This window comes from Delphinapterus leucas, chromosome 3, assembly GCF_059928025.1.
Source record: "Delphinapterus leucas isolate spDelLeu-1000000601 "Yukka" chromosome 3, BTC_Dleu_Yukka2, whole genome shotgun sequence".
NCBI classification, from domain to species: Eukaryota; Metazoa; Chordata; class Mammalia; order Artiodactyla; family Monodontidae; genus Delphinapterus; species Delphinapterus leucas.
Genome location: NC_143131.1, coordinates 150774862 through 150791160, shown reverse-complemented (window position 1 = coordinate 150791160; position 16299 = coordinate 150774862). Strand labels below are relative to the sequence as shown.

The 16299-nt window shown below is 35.4% G+C and overlaps 1 long non-coding RNA gene across 3 annotated transcripts in view; it reads left to right on the top strand.

Moving 5' to 3' along the window:
* LOC149749744 (uncharacterized) overlaps positions 1-15490 on the top strand; it is a 75839-nt gene extending 60349 nt beyond the window's left edge. For all 3 annotated transcript variants that reach the window (XR_016392489.1, XR_016392488.1, XR_016392487.1), the window contains one exon: positions 8529-15490. This is a non-coding gene — a long non-coding RNA (uncharacterized LOC149749744). The remainder of the gene's footprint in view (positions 1-8528) is intronic.
* The last annotated feature ends 809 nt before the right edge of the window (positions 15491-16299 follow it).

Genomic DNA, 16299 nt, shown 5'->3' with positions numbered 1-16299 from the left:
TAATCTGGGCACTTACTTATGTATGTCTGTAGTTGATGTTGGAGTCTTAAACTCCTTTGGGGAATAAGGAAATGATTACAAAGACAGAGCGGTAGTGCCTTTGAAGAAAAGTAATTTGAATAAGTGAGGTAGAATTTGGTTGTAAAGATTTATCAAGTCGTCAAAGAGAGGAAAATAGTTCTGAAGGAGGAAAATAATTGATGATGAACCAGCGTGGTTGCGATGAAGGAAACAATATGATGACAAGAGATCGGGCAGCTTCTAGGGGAAGAGCAGCCAAAAGAATCATCAGCAAAACTCTGTTTAATTAATGAACGGCAGCAGAAGAAGGTGCTCTAAAAAGATTAGAGATGGCACTTGAGGCTGTGCCTCCTGGGAAATATTGGATGACTGAAGTACTTCTGTGTGTGATGTGATTAAAATAATCAACTAGAATGTTGAACATTGAATCATGAATTTAAAAGATTTTGTCTGCCTGTGTAAAGCAAACATAAGACAGTCATTTTTGATTAATCTTGGCGAATAGGGAAGACCACCAATATAATGGTTGTTTCCAGAAGCCATAGTGGAAATGTCTTATTCTTTGTCCATAGCAACCTGATATATTATTGTCCATCAAGATTTTAACTCTGTGCCCTTATTATAAAGTATATTTGGAGCTGACAGTTGCAACTTGAGCTGCGTAACTTAGGATAAAAGGTACAGATTGTAAATTTCTCCTCTGTATCATCCATGATTATTTTTATTTTTTTAATGAAAACGAAAGAGTGTGTAATCTTGTTAGTAAGTGCAACTCCTCAAACTTCAGAACAGAAAAAAAAGTAGAATTTTGTTGATTATGTCACTCTTGATCATTTTGCCATTGTCAAGTGTTTCTTGAATTCTTCCAGAATGTTGACATTTACCCAACTTTGACTGAAGTTAAGGGAAAACTGTATTCCCTTTTTATTTGCTTTTTATCATCCTTTTCTAAAATTTTGTTATAGGAAAAGAGGCACACAGGGATTTAGCTATAAGGCTTCTGAGTGTTATGAATTAACAAGAGAGCAGTATTATTCCCATATCTCTGATTCCTACTGTCGTGGTGGGAATGACCAATAATTACGTTTTTTTTCTTATTTCACTGTACTACAATAAATGCATGTTGCAGCTGAACGGGTTTGACAGAAAACATACTTCAACTATGTGACTACATTTACAGTTATTTACATATTAATGGTATAGGATTTGGACATCATAATGTCATCACTGGCTTTCAAAAACACTTAGAATATTCTTTTAATTAAGTTTAGATTTGCTATGAGAGTTTGAAAATATAATTTGTGCCGAATTCTAAAGCTGAGTAGTCAAGGACATTATTTAAAAGTTCTCATAAACTTTAAATTATGCTTCAGTTGATGTTTCTTGCTAAGCAGAACATTAATTTGGTTTTGCTGTATATAAATATATCAAAATTAAGAAGTAAATATTTTCATCGGCTCTTTAGACACTCGGATTAAGGTATCTGAAGCAGGCTGGTCAGGAACCTTTGACCTAGTAGTGGAGTTTACAGATATGGCAAACCCCTACGGCAGATTAAAACATTGCATACAAAGACACCAGCTATGTCTTCAAAACACACCAAACGTCACTGCATAGTTTGTTAAGGTGATCATATAAGAGGGCGAAAAAATTCAGGTGGGGCTTTGGCTACAGAGTGAGACACTGCCGCCCCAAGCTACAGTACTTCCACTTCTTTGTTCTCACTAGCTCCTCACTTCCCACCAGCACCTTTCAGTAGAGTCCTAATCGCCACCTATAATTAGATTTTTATTTGTGCCTTAACATGCTTAACGTCCGCCTCCCTCAGACAGGGGATACCCTTGATGGAAAGACTATGGGTAATTTGTGTTTCCCTCTGAATTCCTGATACTTAGTATAGGACATCACATATAGTAGGCACTTCAGTTAATTTTTATTAAATGTTAAAAGATGCCATTTTGGGAAAGAGATTTCTCATTTAACCTTAATCAGAGCAGCACCAGGATTGGTCCCAGGCATAGACTTTAGAGCCTCAGTTTACATTCATATATATGTGAAATCATCAGCACTGCCTTCTCTCAGGCAACAGAGTCACATGCGTTTAATTCAGGATCTGTTTTCTTTTTTTTTTTTTTTAACATCTTTATTGGAGCATAATTGCTTTACAATGGTGTGTTAGTTTCCGCTTTACAACAAAATGAATCAGTTATATATATACATATGTTCCCATATCTCTTCCCTCTTGCGTCTCCCTCCCTCCCACCCTCCCTGTCCCACCACTCCAGGCGGTCACAAAGCACCGAGCTGATCTCCCTGTGCTATGCGGCTGCTTCCCACTAGCTATCTACCTTACGTTTGGTAGTGTATATATGTCCATGCCCCTCTCTCAGTTTGTCACAGCTTACCCTTCCCCCTCCCCATATCCTCAAGTCCATTCTCTAGTAGGTCTGTGTCTTTATTCCTGTCTTACCCCTAGGTTCTTCATGACATTTTTTTTTTCTTAAATTCCATATATATGTGTTAGCATACAGTATTTGTCTCTCTCTTTCTGACTGACTTCACTCTGTATGACAGACCCTAGGTCTATCCACCTCATTACAAATAGCTCAATTTTGTTTCTTTTTATGGCTGAGTAATATTCCATTGTATATATGTGCCACATCTTCTTTATCCATTCATCCGATGATGGACACTTAGGTTGTTTCCATCTCCGGGCTATTGTAAATAGAGCTGCAATGAACATTTTGGTATGTGACTCTTTTTGAATTATGGTTTTCTCAGGGTATATGCCCAGTAGTGGGATTGCTGGGTCATATGGTAGTTCTATTTGTAGTTTTTTAAGGAACCTCCATACTGTTCTCCACAGTGGCTGTATCAATTTACATTCCCACTAACAGTGCAAGAGGGTTCCCTTTTCTCCACACCCTCTCCAGCATTTATTGTTTCTAGATTTTTTGATGATGGCCATTCTGACCGGTGTGAGATGATATCTCATTGTAGTTTTGATTTGCATTTCTCTAATGATTAGTGATGTTGAGCATTCTTTCATGTGTTTGTTGGCAGTCTGTATATCTTCTTTGGAGAAATGTCTATTTAGGTCTTCTGCCCATTTTTGGATTGGGTTGTTTGTTTTTTTGTTATTGAGCTGCATGAGCTGCTTATAAATTTTGGAGATGAATTCTTTGTCAGTTGCTTCATTTGCAAATGTTTTCTCCCATTCTGAGGGTTGTCTTTTGGTCTTGTTTATGGTTTCCTTTGCTGTGCAAAAGCTTTTAAGTTTCATTAGGTCCCATTTGGTTGTTTTTATTTCCATTTCTCTAGGAGGTGGGTCAAAAAGGATCTTGCTGTGATTTATGTCATGGAGTGTTCTGCCTATATTTTCCTCTAAGAGTTTTATAGTGTCTGGTCTTACATTTAGGTCTTTAATCCATTTTGAGTTTATTTTTGTGTATGGTGTTAAGGAGTGCTCTAATTTCATTCTTTTACGTGTAGCTGTTCAGTTTTCCCAGCAGCACTTATTGAAGAGGCTGTCTTTTCTCCATTGTATATTCTCACCTCCTTTATCAAAGATAAGGTGACCATATGTGGGTGGGTTTATCTCTGGGCTTTCTGTCCTGTTCCATTGATCTATATTCCTGTTTTTGTGCCAGTACCATACTGTCTTGATTACTGTAGCTTTGTAGTATAGTCTGAAGGAAAAGATTTTTGTTGTTTTTCTCTTAGTGATTATGAGCCCTCTTAACTCAAATACACTTGAATTTATACTTTTTGATCGAAATTATCATTACTTTTGGATCACCCCAGGTAGAAGTTCCAATGATATTGTCCAAGTTAATTTATCTTATAGAAAATTTAGGATGGCTGCCCATTTCTGGTGTAGTGAATTTTCCAGTTCCTAACAGAATATCACCCACAGAGACTTGGCTGCTCCTTTCAACAAATGAAAGGGAACACACTAATTTCTTAGCTCATCCCAGGATACAAGACAGCACCATGAATCAAAGATCAGAGTTTTGCTTGATTCAGCCACCAAATGCCACTTTCTTCTCTGTGTCATCTAGTGATGACACTTGGATCTCTGCTCATCCTGACTCTAGCCAAGAGATAATTGCTTGGACTGAAGCCTAGGCATGCAGTACACATTGGCTTCCTGTTGGGAACCACACTCAGAGAGAGAGTGTGTCAACCTTCGGTTCTTACGTAGCTTTTTCAAAGAATTCTTGACATCGATGATTCCTCCTTGCAATTTTTGGAATACTAAGACTATATAACAATTTATTAGGAGCCTCTTTAGCGACACCTAAAGACTGTGGGAAAGATGAAAAGAATGCACACAAAGGACAGGTGGACTTGCTGGGGCTCAGCGTGCTGTTTGCTCTGTTTGTATGTCATTTACTGCTGCTGGCAATTTTAAGAATATATTCTTCATTGGATATCTGAAATAAAATACGTTTGTCTCAACTTACCCTAATTCAGCCTTTGAGAAAGTTTATCTTACTTTGGAAAAATAGTTTAAGCAAAGCACTTGAGGGAAAACGGGTTAGAGAAAATGTCTCCAAAAACTCAATGTCTTCATTAGTAGAAGTTACAGCTACCCCACTCATCTTTTAGATACTGAAATCTGACCTAACAAAATGAAAAATAAATAATCTAATTAAATATCAGGGAACTCCAGTGGTTATTAAGTATAAATACAATTAATGAATACAAAAGGACTTTCATAGTACATTATATTTTACAATTATTTATAATAGAAATAAAATAAAGATAATAAAAACCTTGGAAACTTTATTAATTGTAAGAGTTTATAGTGCTTGCAGTTACTGTGTTTTGTTTTGTTTTATTTTCCTCAGAAAACAGGTTGAAACCTCTAATTTATTTTATGAACTGCCAAATTTTGCAAAAGAGTCTAGGAACTCATCATGATTTGCCCCCTTCCAGAAATTCGTGTATTCCTCAGAAATCAATTCTACTTAAAACTTTCTGATTAATTCAATCATTTCTGAGTGTTCTGGGAAATAATTTATTTAATAATCTCTGCTTTGGAAAAGATACTTGGAAAAATGAAAAAAGAAAGAATCATTAATAGAGTATGAAATAGGTTTGTTAGTTGACTCCAAGGAGGGTGGGGATTAGACTGTGGATGCAGAGTTTATAAGAGAAGAGGAAGAAATATGGAAGCAGTCATTATAAATACAGGAGGAAATCACATCTGTTAGAACTCATGGCCTGTGGCTATTCTGGATCACAGTTAGGAAAATGGTAAAGTAGATCTAGGTGGTAGACCAGGCGTATGACCCAAAGTAAATCCGTTGAACTGTGTGTGCCTAGACTCTTGAGCCTCAAAACATTCTCGTTCCTATTGGAAAAAAAAAAACACTATTATTTTCTGAAACCACACACACACACACACTCTACAGTGCTCGTACACTGGGCATCTTTGCATTATTAGGAATTGATGGTAGGAAGAGCATCATAGCTCGACAGAGTGGAGAAGTGTTTGTGAGAAGTGTTTGTGATAGAAAGGATTTTCGTACTTTAGAAGGCAAGTGTGATCACAGAATTCTTAAATCATGGCAAAGAACTCATTTCTTTTTGCCCTGTCAGACATTTGGTATTTCAAAAATGAACAGCTCTTACATTTTTGCAGTTACAGCAAGGCCTTCTCATGACTGCCATGTCCTGGCTGCTGACCTTTGCTCCAGTGTCATCTGGTGTCACTTTCCACCTTGCTCGTCTCACTGCAGCTACTCTGTTCTTATTTTAGTTCTGTGCTCCGATCTCTTTTCCAACACCTAGCCTCACACTTTCCCCCAGAGGAAGAATCTTTCTCTTTCTTTCTTTCCCTTTCTTTCCTTCCTTTCCTTTCTTTAACCTGAATGCCTTCCTATCAGCCTTTCTGTCTTCCTTTCTCTTTTCTTTTTCTTTATTCTATCTCTCAGCTCCTTTTGTAATTAGTCCCTTCTCATGTTTCTGTCCTGCCTGACATGTTTCTTACTGGGAGATACTTTTCCTGTGCACCTCATCTAAGATGGGTTCCCCCGTCTTACCCTCAGCTGTTAACTGCCTCAATATCCCATTTTCACTTAAGAAGTAAGAATTTTTTATTCTGCACTTCTTTGATATTGATATTTACATCTATCAGAATAATTTAACTCTGGGACATGAATTCCTATGACTGTCTGAAAACATTCTGAGGGTGTATACCAAAGAGTTTCTGTTTTTCAAAACTGTTCATAAATCATTTTCATAAGTAAAACGAAGACTCTTAGAGCTACACATTTTCATTCATTCCAATTTCCATAGAATCAATCGAACAAATATTTTTTTCTCTGCAGAGAGATCAAGATGGTTTTCCTCCCGGATACTTTAGTTTTCTATTCTTAGATTTGTATGTATATATCTTTGAGTGTGTATGTGTGTGTGTATATATATATACATATATATATATGTAAAAACTGTATTTGCTCCCACTCAAATGTGGAAAGAATAAAATATGATGCTTTATTCCTCCATAAGTGTACTTCAGAAAAACTTAAACTTCCTAAGGGAATGTAATTCATTATGAGGTGAATACTCAGTGAAGTCATAGTTCACACTTACTATCAAGGTTATTCATCCCATCTCAAAGGGTGTTCCATCGTTTCCTTCCCAATGCAGGCCCGCTCTAGGTGCACGGGGATACCTACCTGTTCCCAGAGATTTGACAAAGGGGCCTATGGTCTGCATGTTCTTCTCTTCCTGACTTATAATAAATTCTAGATTACCATAAGTGATCTTTACTAGACTCTGAGTCATGGTTTCACATCTTGCTCTACCTGCTGCTGAAGTAGCTTAAAGCTGGTATAACTCATGGTCTTTTCAGAGTACAGTGGTTCCCTTTCTGCAGTAACTTGGCTCCATCTTGATTTTCTTTGCTTCAGATGCTCTGAGAGCATCTGAAATGCCTGCTTTCCAGGTCCTGGCATAGACTCTTCATGTCAAGGCATCCATCCCATGGCTACCTATTCCCTTACCATGGTGGTCTCAGCCTCCCCAGGAAGTTTAGCTCTCAATCCTCAGCAATTCCACTGGGGGTGTACCAGGCCTTCTAGATCCCTCTCCAATCCTGTGCAGACCTGACAGTATCTCATGTCTACTCTCTTCTTAAACATATCAAGCCACTCTCTTTCCTTAGCTATAAACAACAGCTAGCAAATCCTTTTCAGAGGGAAGAACTTTCAGGGTACTTAGCAAGTGAAGAGGCATCACCATGCAATTTAAAAAGCAGACCTTCAAAGCAAAATAATTTTCTAGGTACCTCTCTTGCAAGAAGAGGTTTTTTTAAAAGTTATATATAAATGACTGTGAGACCACTAACTAAAATACACATCTAATTAATATATATTTTTTAATCCAACACTGCCTTCTACCTTGTTAGCTACAAGATCCCTTGGAATTTTGAGATTCTGATATTGTTGTTGACATAGGGTATTAGATAAGTTTTTTCTAATAGGAAAAAAAATAAGTCAGCATTGAGACTTGAAGCTGAATCGTGACTGTGTTATTCTGTGCTGAACTTGCTCTATTTTTACCTGAGGTAACAAACTTCATGGCCAAGCCTTCATGGTAGAATGGGCACAAAGAAAGAAATTGGCTTACCAGTAAGAAGAGGTACTAGGAAAGTGTTTTAAATTTTGACATCTGGTATCATATATTATGTTTAGTTTGGACAGAGTAGTCTTTTCTTATTCACTATGACTGGCCTCACCGGTCAATTAATGACAGAAATAATTTAAAGAGGGGAGTCATTTAAAAATGTTTGATATAGATGTACTATTTTAACTGTCATTCACTTTATAATAATTTGAAGCAGGGCTACATTTACTGTTATTTGGTTTTTGTTTTTGTTTTATTTTGTATCTTAACATGAATTTACTTATCTTGTATAAACTGTATTTATAATGCATTGTCTTTTATTTCCATGTTGTTTGTCTTTTTTAAGTGAAATGAGAACGTAAATGTATTTGTAAAATGATCCAAGACTATAATCCTCATAGATTTTATATTCCTCTGCCTAATTTTTTAAATTTATGTTTTTCTATACATAATTCAAGACTTTGTTTGTAACCTGCTTAAGTATTTTGAAACCATTAAGCACAGACTTCAAAAGAACTGCTCTTTCCATGCTCATATTCCATTAGGTTATATAAATAACAAAGAAGTAATAAAAAGGACACCTGGGGGAAACAAATTGAGAAAAAGCACAAATTATTCTTGATAAACATGCAGCTTATGTGGTGGTGGCAGAAATGGGAGAGTATTAGACCATAATTTAGTATCCTGGTGCAGTCCTTGGTTGATGAACATAAGTTTTAAGTCTTGCAAAGAAAATTGGTATTCTTAGTTAACCCAATAGGTTAGTTAAATTGAGACCAGTTAAAAGGGCTTCTCCCATGTTTACACACATTTTATATAATCATATCAATCATGCATGTATTTTGTATTTCTTTTCTTTTGTCTTTTAGCTTGGTTGAATTCAGTAGCCTTCTGGAGCCCCTTCTCCTGGACACCTACTCAACTATGTGTTGGGAAGACCAAGGCGAATAAGGACTGGACTCTGAATGCAGTGAGGGTCTAAAAGGGAGATAACAAACACTCATCCATGCTTTATGTAGTAAATCCCACCAAGCACAAAATCTAAAAGTACATCGTTTCACATATTAAAAATAGGCCCCTATGTCACTTATTCTTATGCCAGTTTTTCTTCAGTATTTTATGTAAAATTTTACTTGATAATTTAGATCAAGTTTTAAAGATGTAAAAATATCTGGATAAAAGTATGTGCCCTTATCACTAATTGTCAGTCTACATCAGCTACTATTTATTTTAAAGTACTTCATTCCAGTGTGAGGAGGGTTACATTTAAATATTTCTCAGTCTCCTGAGATTTCTGATTCATATATGTAGCTCTGAAATACTGTGAGCAGGGTGCCATTCAATGCTTTTATGGAGTTTGTTTTTTTTTTTTTTTTTTTGCTGCTCGTGAACTGCTATGTGCCAGATGCCCCATTCATAACATCTCTTAACTCTGATAATGAGTAGATGTCATTATTTTGCCTTCCAGCACTTCTGATCAATATCAGGCTAATATTATTTTCTCTCTGATTTTCCTTTATATTTTCAAAATTTATAGCAAACACAAAATGAAGTAATTATTTAATGTTTAACACAGTACAGTTTTTTTTTGACTGCCCTCTAAGCCCTTGCAACTAGGATCGACTTTATTACAAGTTTAAAAAATTATGAAAATATTTTAGCATAAATATTTATTTAGTGGTACCCTTAACGGTGAATTTATGAGTTTTTTAGGCCACTTTTCAAACTCATTTTAGTTTCAATTAAGATTTGGTGGAATATTTTTTAAACTCATATAAGAAAATATAAGACCTAAAAAGGAAATGTAAGTCACATTCTTTAGAATTATCTTTCTGTTTATACCCAGTATTTCTTAGTTATCGGAATAAAATTGTGAGCCCAGTGCCTGACACATATTTGGCACTCAGAAAAGTGTATTAAATGAATGCATTCAAACTGAAATAACGTAACTGCTTAGTTAAGGCTTCTCTTGTTTTAGGTGTTTTTTTACAAGATTCTTTTCATTTTAAAAGAGATAATAGAGACTTTAGAAACTGAAAGGTAATGTTAATAGGAATCATAGCAATTATCTCGTCTATCTTCTCCAATTTTCAGATGGAGCTGACAAAGAAATTAAGTGATTTAACCAATGGCAAGTTAAATAGACTTCAAACTTTCAGATGTATTATTAAGCCATGTAGTTAATTTGGTTCAAAGTTTTGATTTAACCAACATGTATTAAGTATGTGTAATGATGAAGGCACTCTAATGAGCGCCAAGCTTAAAAAAAAAAAGAAACACGAAATTCCTACCCAAAGTTTGTAAACTACGGACTAGTATTTGGGAACCACTGAAATTTGATTCTTAGGCTCAGGACTGGAGTCTGGGCGGGCGATACTGATTTGAGAGTCATTAGTATACACTTGTAATTGAACGGATGCAGTGAATGAGATCACACAAGAAGAGGAAATAAAACGAAAGAAAGAGTAGAACTAGTGGATTCCTGGTGAAGACGTATTTATAAGATGATACAAAGAGAATCAAGGGGGAAAAGAGACATATAAAAGGAGTGAGAATCAGATGATAAATAGTTCCTTGAAAATCAAGGGACAAAGAGAACCAGGTAGTAAATGATGGGAGGTTTCTTGTACCTTGCAGAAAACTCAATTATGATGAAGACTTAAAAGACACTATTAAAATCAGACATTCAGCATCACTGGGGATTCTTGCAAAAGTGCTTTGCTACAAAGGGAGTAACATATGAGCCACAATGAAGATTGCAAATTCTTGGAAAGAAGGAAAGAGGAGGAAAGAAATAATACAAATAAAAGACCAGCATTTTCCAGAATGAGTTCTGCTATCTTCACAGGTTTTAGTAGCTATTACTTGAAAAATATAAAGGAGAGCGTTGGGGTAGAGAGTTCACTTGTGAGATATCTTGAGGAAACAATTTAAAAAGTTAATTTTGCTGCAGGACTTCAGAAAATTTATTTGGCAAATGGGAATGGAGAATATCCAAAAGAGGGTATATTTGGTCATCTATTTTCTTTAAAAAAAAACAAAAACAGTTTTTGGGATTACTATTCTATATTAGTCACTTGGGAAATTTTGCTTTGGAATAAAAAGAAAAAGCCAAGATATTTAACACTAATAGAAAAAGAAAGAAGAGAAAGAAACAACAGGAATTCAAAAAAAATTCTCCAGCTTTATTAAGATATAATTGACATATAACATTGTGTAAGTTTAAGGTATACAATGTGTTGATATGATACATTTATATATTGCAAAATGATCACTACCATAGTACTAGCTGACACCTCCATCATGTCACGTAACTACCATTTCTTTTTTGTGGTGAGAACATTTAAGGTCTACTCTTAGCAACTTTCAAGTATATTAAACAGTTTTATTAGCTAAAATCACCGTAATGTAATTAGACCCAGAGAACTTATTCATCTTAAAACTGGAAGTTTGTACTCTTTGGCTGACATCTCCTGATTACCCCCAACCCCCTGCCTCTAGTAACCACCATTCTAGTCTCTGTTTCTATGAATTTGACTTCTTAAAAATTCCACATATAAGTGATATCCTACAGTATTTGTCTTTCTCCAACTTACTTCAGTTAGCATCGCGCCCTCAAAGTCCACCCATGTGATAGGTTGAAAGAAACCTTGTTTGTGTTGAGGTGTGAATCCCTTCTACTCCAGGATAAGTTTGATTAGATTTGAAAGCCCAAATATTGGAATTTCAATATGTTTAAAGGTTCAGTGCAAATAAAGACCTTCTGAAGTCAAGTGTACACTCAGATAGTGACAGAGCCATGCAACAGAATTTCTATTCATTTGTGTTTTCTTCACAAAGACATCCAGGAAAGATGCATCAAAGGGGAAACCTAGCAGAAAATCTTAAACCAAAATAATTGGTAAGGTTGATTAAGAGAGGAGAAAGCATGAAGCAAAGAAACTTAGTAAGTACTTTTTTCCAGCTTTATTTCAATATAAATGATATATAACATTGGGTATATTTAAGGTGTACAACATGTTGACTTGATACACGTATATATTGCAAAGTAATTACTACCATAACATTAGCTAATACCTGAATCATAATTTCCATTTATATTTTGTGGTGAGAATATTTAAGATATACTCTCTTAGCAACTTTCAAGTGTATAATACAGTATTATTAACGTAAATTACTATACTGTACATTAGATTCCCCAGAACTTATTTATCTTATAACTAGAAGTTTATAACCTTTGACCAACATATCACTTCTCTGCCACCTCCCAGCTCCTGGTAACCACCCTTTTTTTCTCTGTTTCTACAAGTTTTATGAATTTTGGGTTTTGTTTGTTTGGTTTTTTTAGATTCCATATGTAAATGAGATCATACAATATTTGTCTTTCAGTGTCAGGCTTATTTCATTTAGCATAGAGCCCTCAAGCTCTATCCATGTTGTCACAAATGGCAAGGTGTCTTTCTCATGGCTGAATAATATGTACATATGTATATACACCCCCCACCTCATCTTTATTCATTCATCTGCTGAGGAACACTTAGGTTGTTTCCATATCTTGGTTATTGTGAATAATGCTGCAATGAACATGAGAGTGCAGATATCTCTCCCAAGATCCTGTTCTCATTTCCTTTGTATATATACCCAGAAATGGGATTGCTGGATCATGTAGTAGTTTTATTTTTAATGTTTTGAGGAACCCTCTTAGTTTTCCATAGTGGCTGCACCAAGTTACACCCTCACCAATGGTGCAGGAGAGTTCCTTTTCTCTACATCTTCGCCAACACTTGTTGTTTCTCGTCTTTCTGATAATAGTCATTTTGACAGGTATGAGATGGTATCTCATTGTGGTTTTGCATTTTTCCGGTGATTACTGATGTTGAGGACTTTTTCATGTACCTGTTTGACTGTCTTCTTTGAAAAAAATAAAGAAGATTGAAATCATATCAAAAGCCTTTTCGTACCACAGTTGCATAAAACTAAAAGTTTTCCTAGTTTCCTAGTTTCTCCTAGTTTACCAGGAGAAAACTGAAAAATTAACCAATATGTGGAGATTAAACAGCATGCTACTGAACAACCAGTGGGTCAAGGAAGAAATCAAAAGAGAAATCAAAACCATTTCTTGAGACAAATAAAAATGAAAATACAATATACCAAAACTTATGGAATGCATCTAAAGCAGTTCTAAGAGGGAAGTTTTTAGTGATAAATACCTACATGAAGAAAAAAGAAAGATCTCAAATAAACAACCTAATTTTACAACTCAAAGAACTAGAAAAAGAAGAACAAGCTATGACCAAAGTTAGTGGGAGGAAAGAAATAAAGATCAGTGCAGAAATGAATGAATGAGAGACTAAAAAGAAAATAGAAAAGATCCCTGAAACTTGAGTTTTTTTGAAAAGGTAAACAAAACACACAGACCTTTAGCTAGACTTATCAAGAAAATAAAAGAGGATTCAAATAAACAAAATTATAAATGAAAGAGGGTACATTACACCTAGATACCACACAAATGGAAAGGAATATGGGAAACTACTATGAACAATTATGCACCAACAAATGGACAAACTAGAAGAGATGAACACATTCTTAGTAAGTACTTCTACTGGTCTTACATTCCTGCTCATTTTCTGGCATTCCAAAATCTTATTTGAAATTTTGGACATAAACATTCTTAGAAGAATCCACTGGTTAACAAAGAACATTTTGTTTCATACTTAAAATTTTCTTTTCAATTCATAACTGGTTTTCTGTATGTGAGACATATTGTTTTCTTATACCAAGTGAATGCTGTCGGGAGTGATCTTCCATCACTTGTTCCTGTTTCTGGAACACGGCTTGCTCTGTGGCTTGGCATTTTGGAGCTGTCCCTTTTAGACAAGTCTTGAATAAACCATCTTCTCACATAATTTGGCAGAAGCAAAATGGCATCCTCATGTAAAATGTCACCTGCTCTAGACTGGCATTATTCTTGAGATTATAAGTATTCGAATAATGCTCTAAGATTCCTCTCTGTTTATCTCAGAAATATTACTCCCTGATGGTTTCTAAGAGGATAGATTTGGTTATTTTATTAGGTCAAACTTTAATCCTTGATAGAGAGCAAAATATTTTAAAAACGGAGCCTAGGACAGATAAAGTTTGATTTAGTAATTAAACATTAGAGCTGGAAAGGAAAATAGAGTTCACTGATTTCAGTGATTAGTGAGATGACTCTAGAAGAATTTCTGTTTCAGTACCATTGTGGAGAAAGAAGGTAAGCTAAATTAGGGTTTTTGGTTCCTTGGTTTTCTCCCCTCATAGCATTTCTTTGGGTTTCTTTTTACATTGTGTTTTTCTTTAGTAGATTAACATTTTATTTTAAAACAATAATTTAACATAAATATTTCATATTGAAAAGTTGGAAAATTAGTTTTTAAGGGATTAAATGATTTTCCCAAGTCATAACTCTACTAAAAGATACAATGGGAACTAGGAACATGGTTTCTTGTGTTTTAGTGCTTTTTGATTTTTATTTCATGTTTTTGTTCTATTAAAGATCTAAGAACCCAATTGGAATTCCATAATAGGACATGATGGCTTAAAAAAAAAATAGAAAGAATGAAAGAAAAGAGTTATAAAGTGAATTAAAATCATCAATAATTATTCTTGCCTACTGCATTTTTCCTTCAAATAATTATTTCTTCACCTGTTTATATTCTTCATACTGTATGTGATAAAGAATTTAAATAATAAAATAAAAATTTCCCCAAAATGTATTCATCTCGATCAGGGTTTCTCAACCTCAGCACTAAAACTTTGGAGTGACACATTTTTTTGTTGTTTGCTGTCCTATGCATTGTATAATGTTTAGCAGCATCCTTGGCCTCAACCCACCAGATACATGGAGATATGACAGTCTTTTACTCAGTCATGATAATCAGAAATGTCTCAGAGAATGCCAGATATCCACCAGAGACAATACTACCCCCGGTTGAGAACGATTGATCTAAATAATGTACAGTCTAGATCCAAACTGAGACACCAAACTGAAGATAATCTTACCATATGTTAGCTATTGTGAGTAGACACTTGTTCCAAGATTTTAAGCAGTCCATTGTGATATTTTAGAAATTCTAAGGAAAACAGTCGTGGCTGTAAGAAGTGAGGCAGGTGTGGGAGTCAAGCCTTAATGCAAGCAGGTGAAGTGGGCTGCATGAGTGTTGACTATGTGCTTGGTGCGTGTGGAGAGTCCACAAAAATATTTAATATTCTAATTTAATTGAACTCAGTTCTTGTTAACTTTTTGTATTATGTGACCCTACATGTAATAGGCCAAAAGAGTTAAATATTTGTCTTTGATGGCTGGACAAGGCAGTCAGACTCTAGAGTAGAGTATGGTGATGGTGATGGGGATTTTAAGCTTGCCACTTTGATGTCCAGATGTGTCTTAGAATGAAAGACGGAAAAAGTCATGAAGAAAGGGCTATCTTGAGGACTAGCTTTCCCTAGTTACAATAAAAGGGAATTATTTTTTGTTTTTTTGTTGTTTTTTTTTACTTTGTATTAGTGAACAGCTATTAATCCCAGTGTGGAATTGTTCCTCTATCACCCACATAGTTCTCTTGAGTCTCTCAGCCACAGTGTCTGATCACTTCCTGGTGTAAAGCATGACTCAGCTTTGCCCAACTAGATTACTTTCATGCTATTTTCTGTACTTGTTCTATGGTCATTGGCATAGAGGTAACTATTACTTTAGCATTTTGACCTGTAATGATTTTATAAAGTAGCTGGGACAGTGATTATCTTACCTGTCAATGCAAAGAGCCTAGCCACAACAGGAGAGAACTAAGCCACCAAGCAAAGAGATACAAAGGCAAACAGACCCTGAACGATAAAGCACCTCAAGACTCTTTAATCACCTGGATCCAGCTGTATCTGAAGCTCAGGTTGCCCCTTGGACATCCAGCTACATGAGTCAACAAAGTAACCTTTTTTTTTTTTTTTTTTTTGCTTCATCTAGTTTGTGTTAGGTTTCCATCACTTACAATTGAAAGAGGTCTGCTGAGTATGGAGAATATTCCCATTGAGCAAATGTGAGCAAGGAATTGCAAATGCATAGAAATAAAATGACAGCTATACAGATGAAAGACTAACACGAAACAACAAGAAAAGCCCCTTGAACTTTAATGCAGGAATAATGAACAAATAAAGAGTATGTGTGAGCTATCTCACAAAAACCTGTTCTTCAAGGAGAAGCAAGGCATCAGAGAAAAATGACCTCATAACAGATTGAAATAGAGACGATAATGGAGGAGGAAAATGTCCAGAATCAAACCAGAGAGTGTGTCCTTCTATTCACATACTGTTTGCAAATTCTAATGATGGAGGACCAGTAATTGAGTTCACCTGTGTAAGAACTGTATAATTCATTTATTCAGCCAACATTTACAAATTATCAACCAAGAGGGAAGGCTTCCAAGTTGTTAAACACCAAGTCTCTGAACTTCAGTCTTTATCCAAGATGTAAGTCCAGGGAGGGGAAAAAAAATTCAAGAAACCATGAATAGTATAAAAGCTATTGTAGGCAAGTGCAGAGTGAGACAGACAATTCACTCTATTACTTATGGCTTCTTCAATTGTAAGTGACAGAAAAAGGAATTC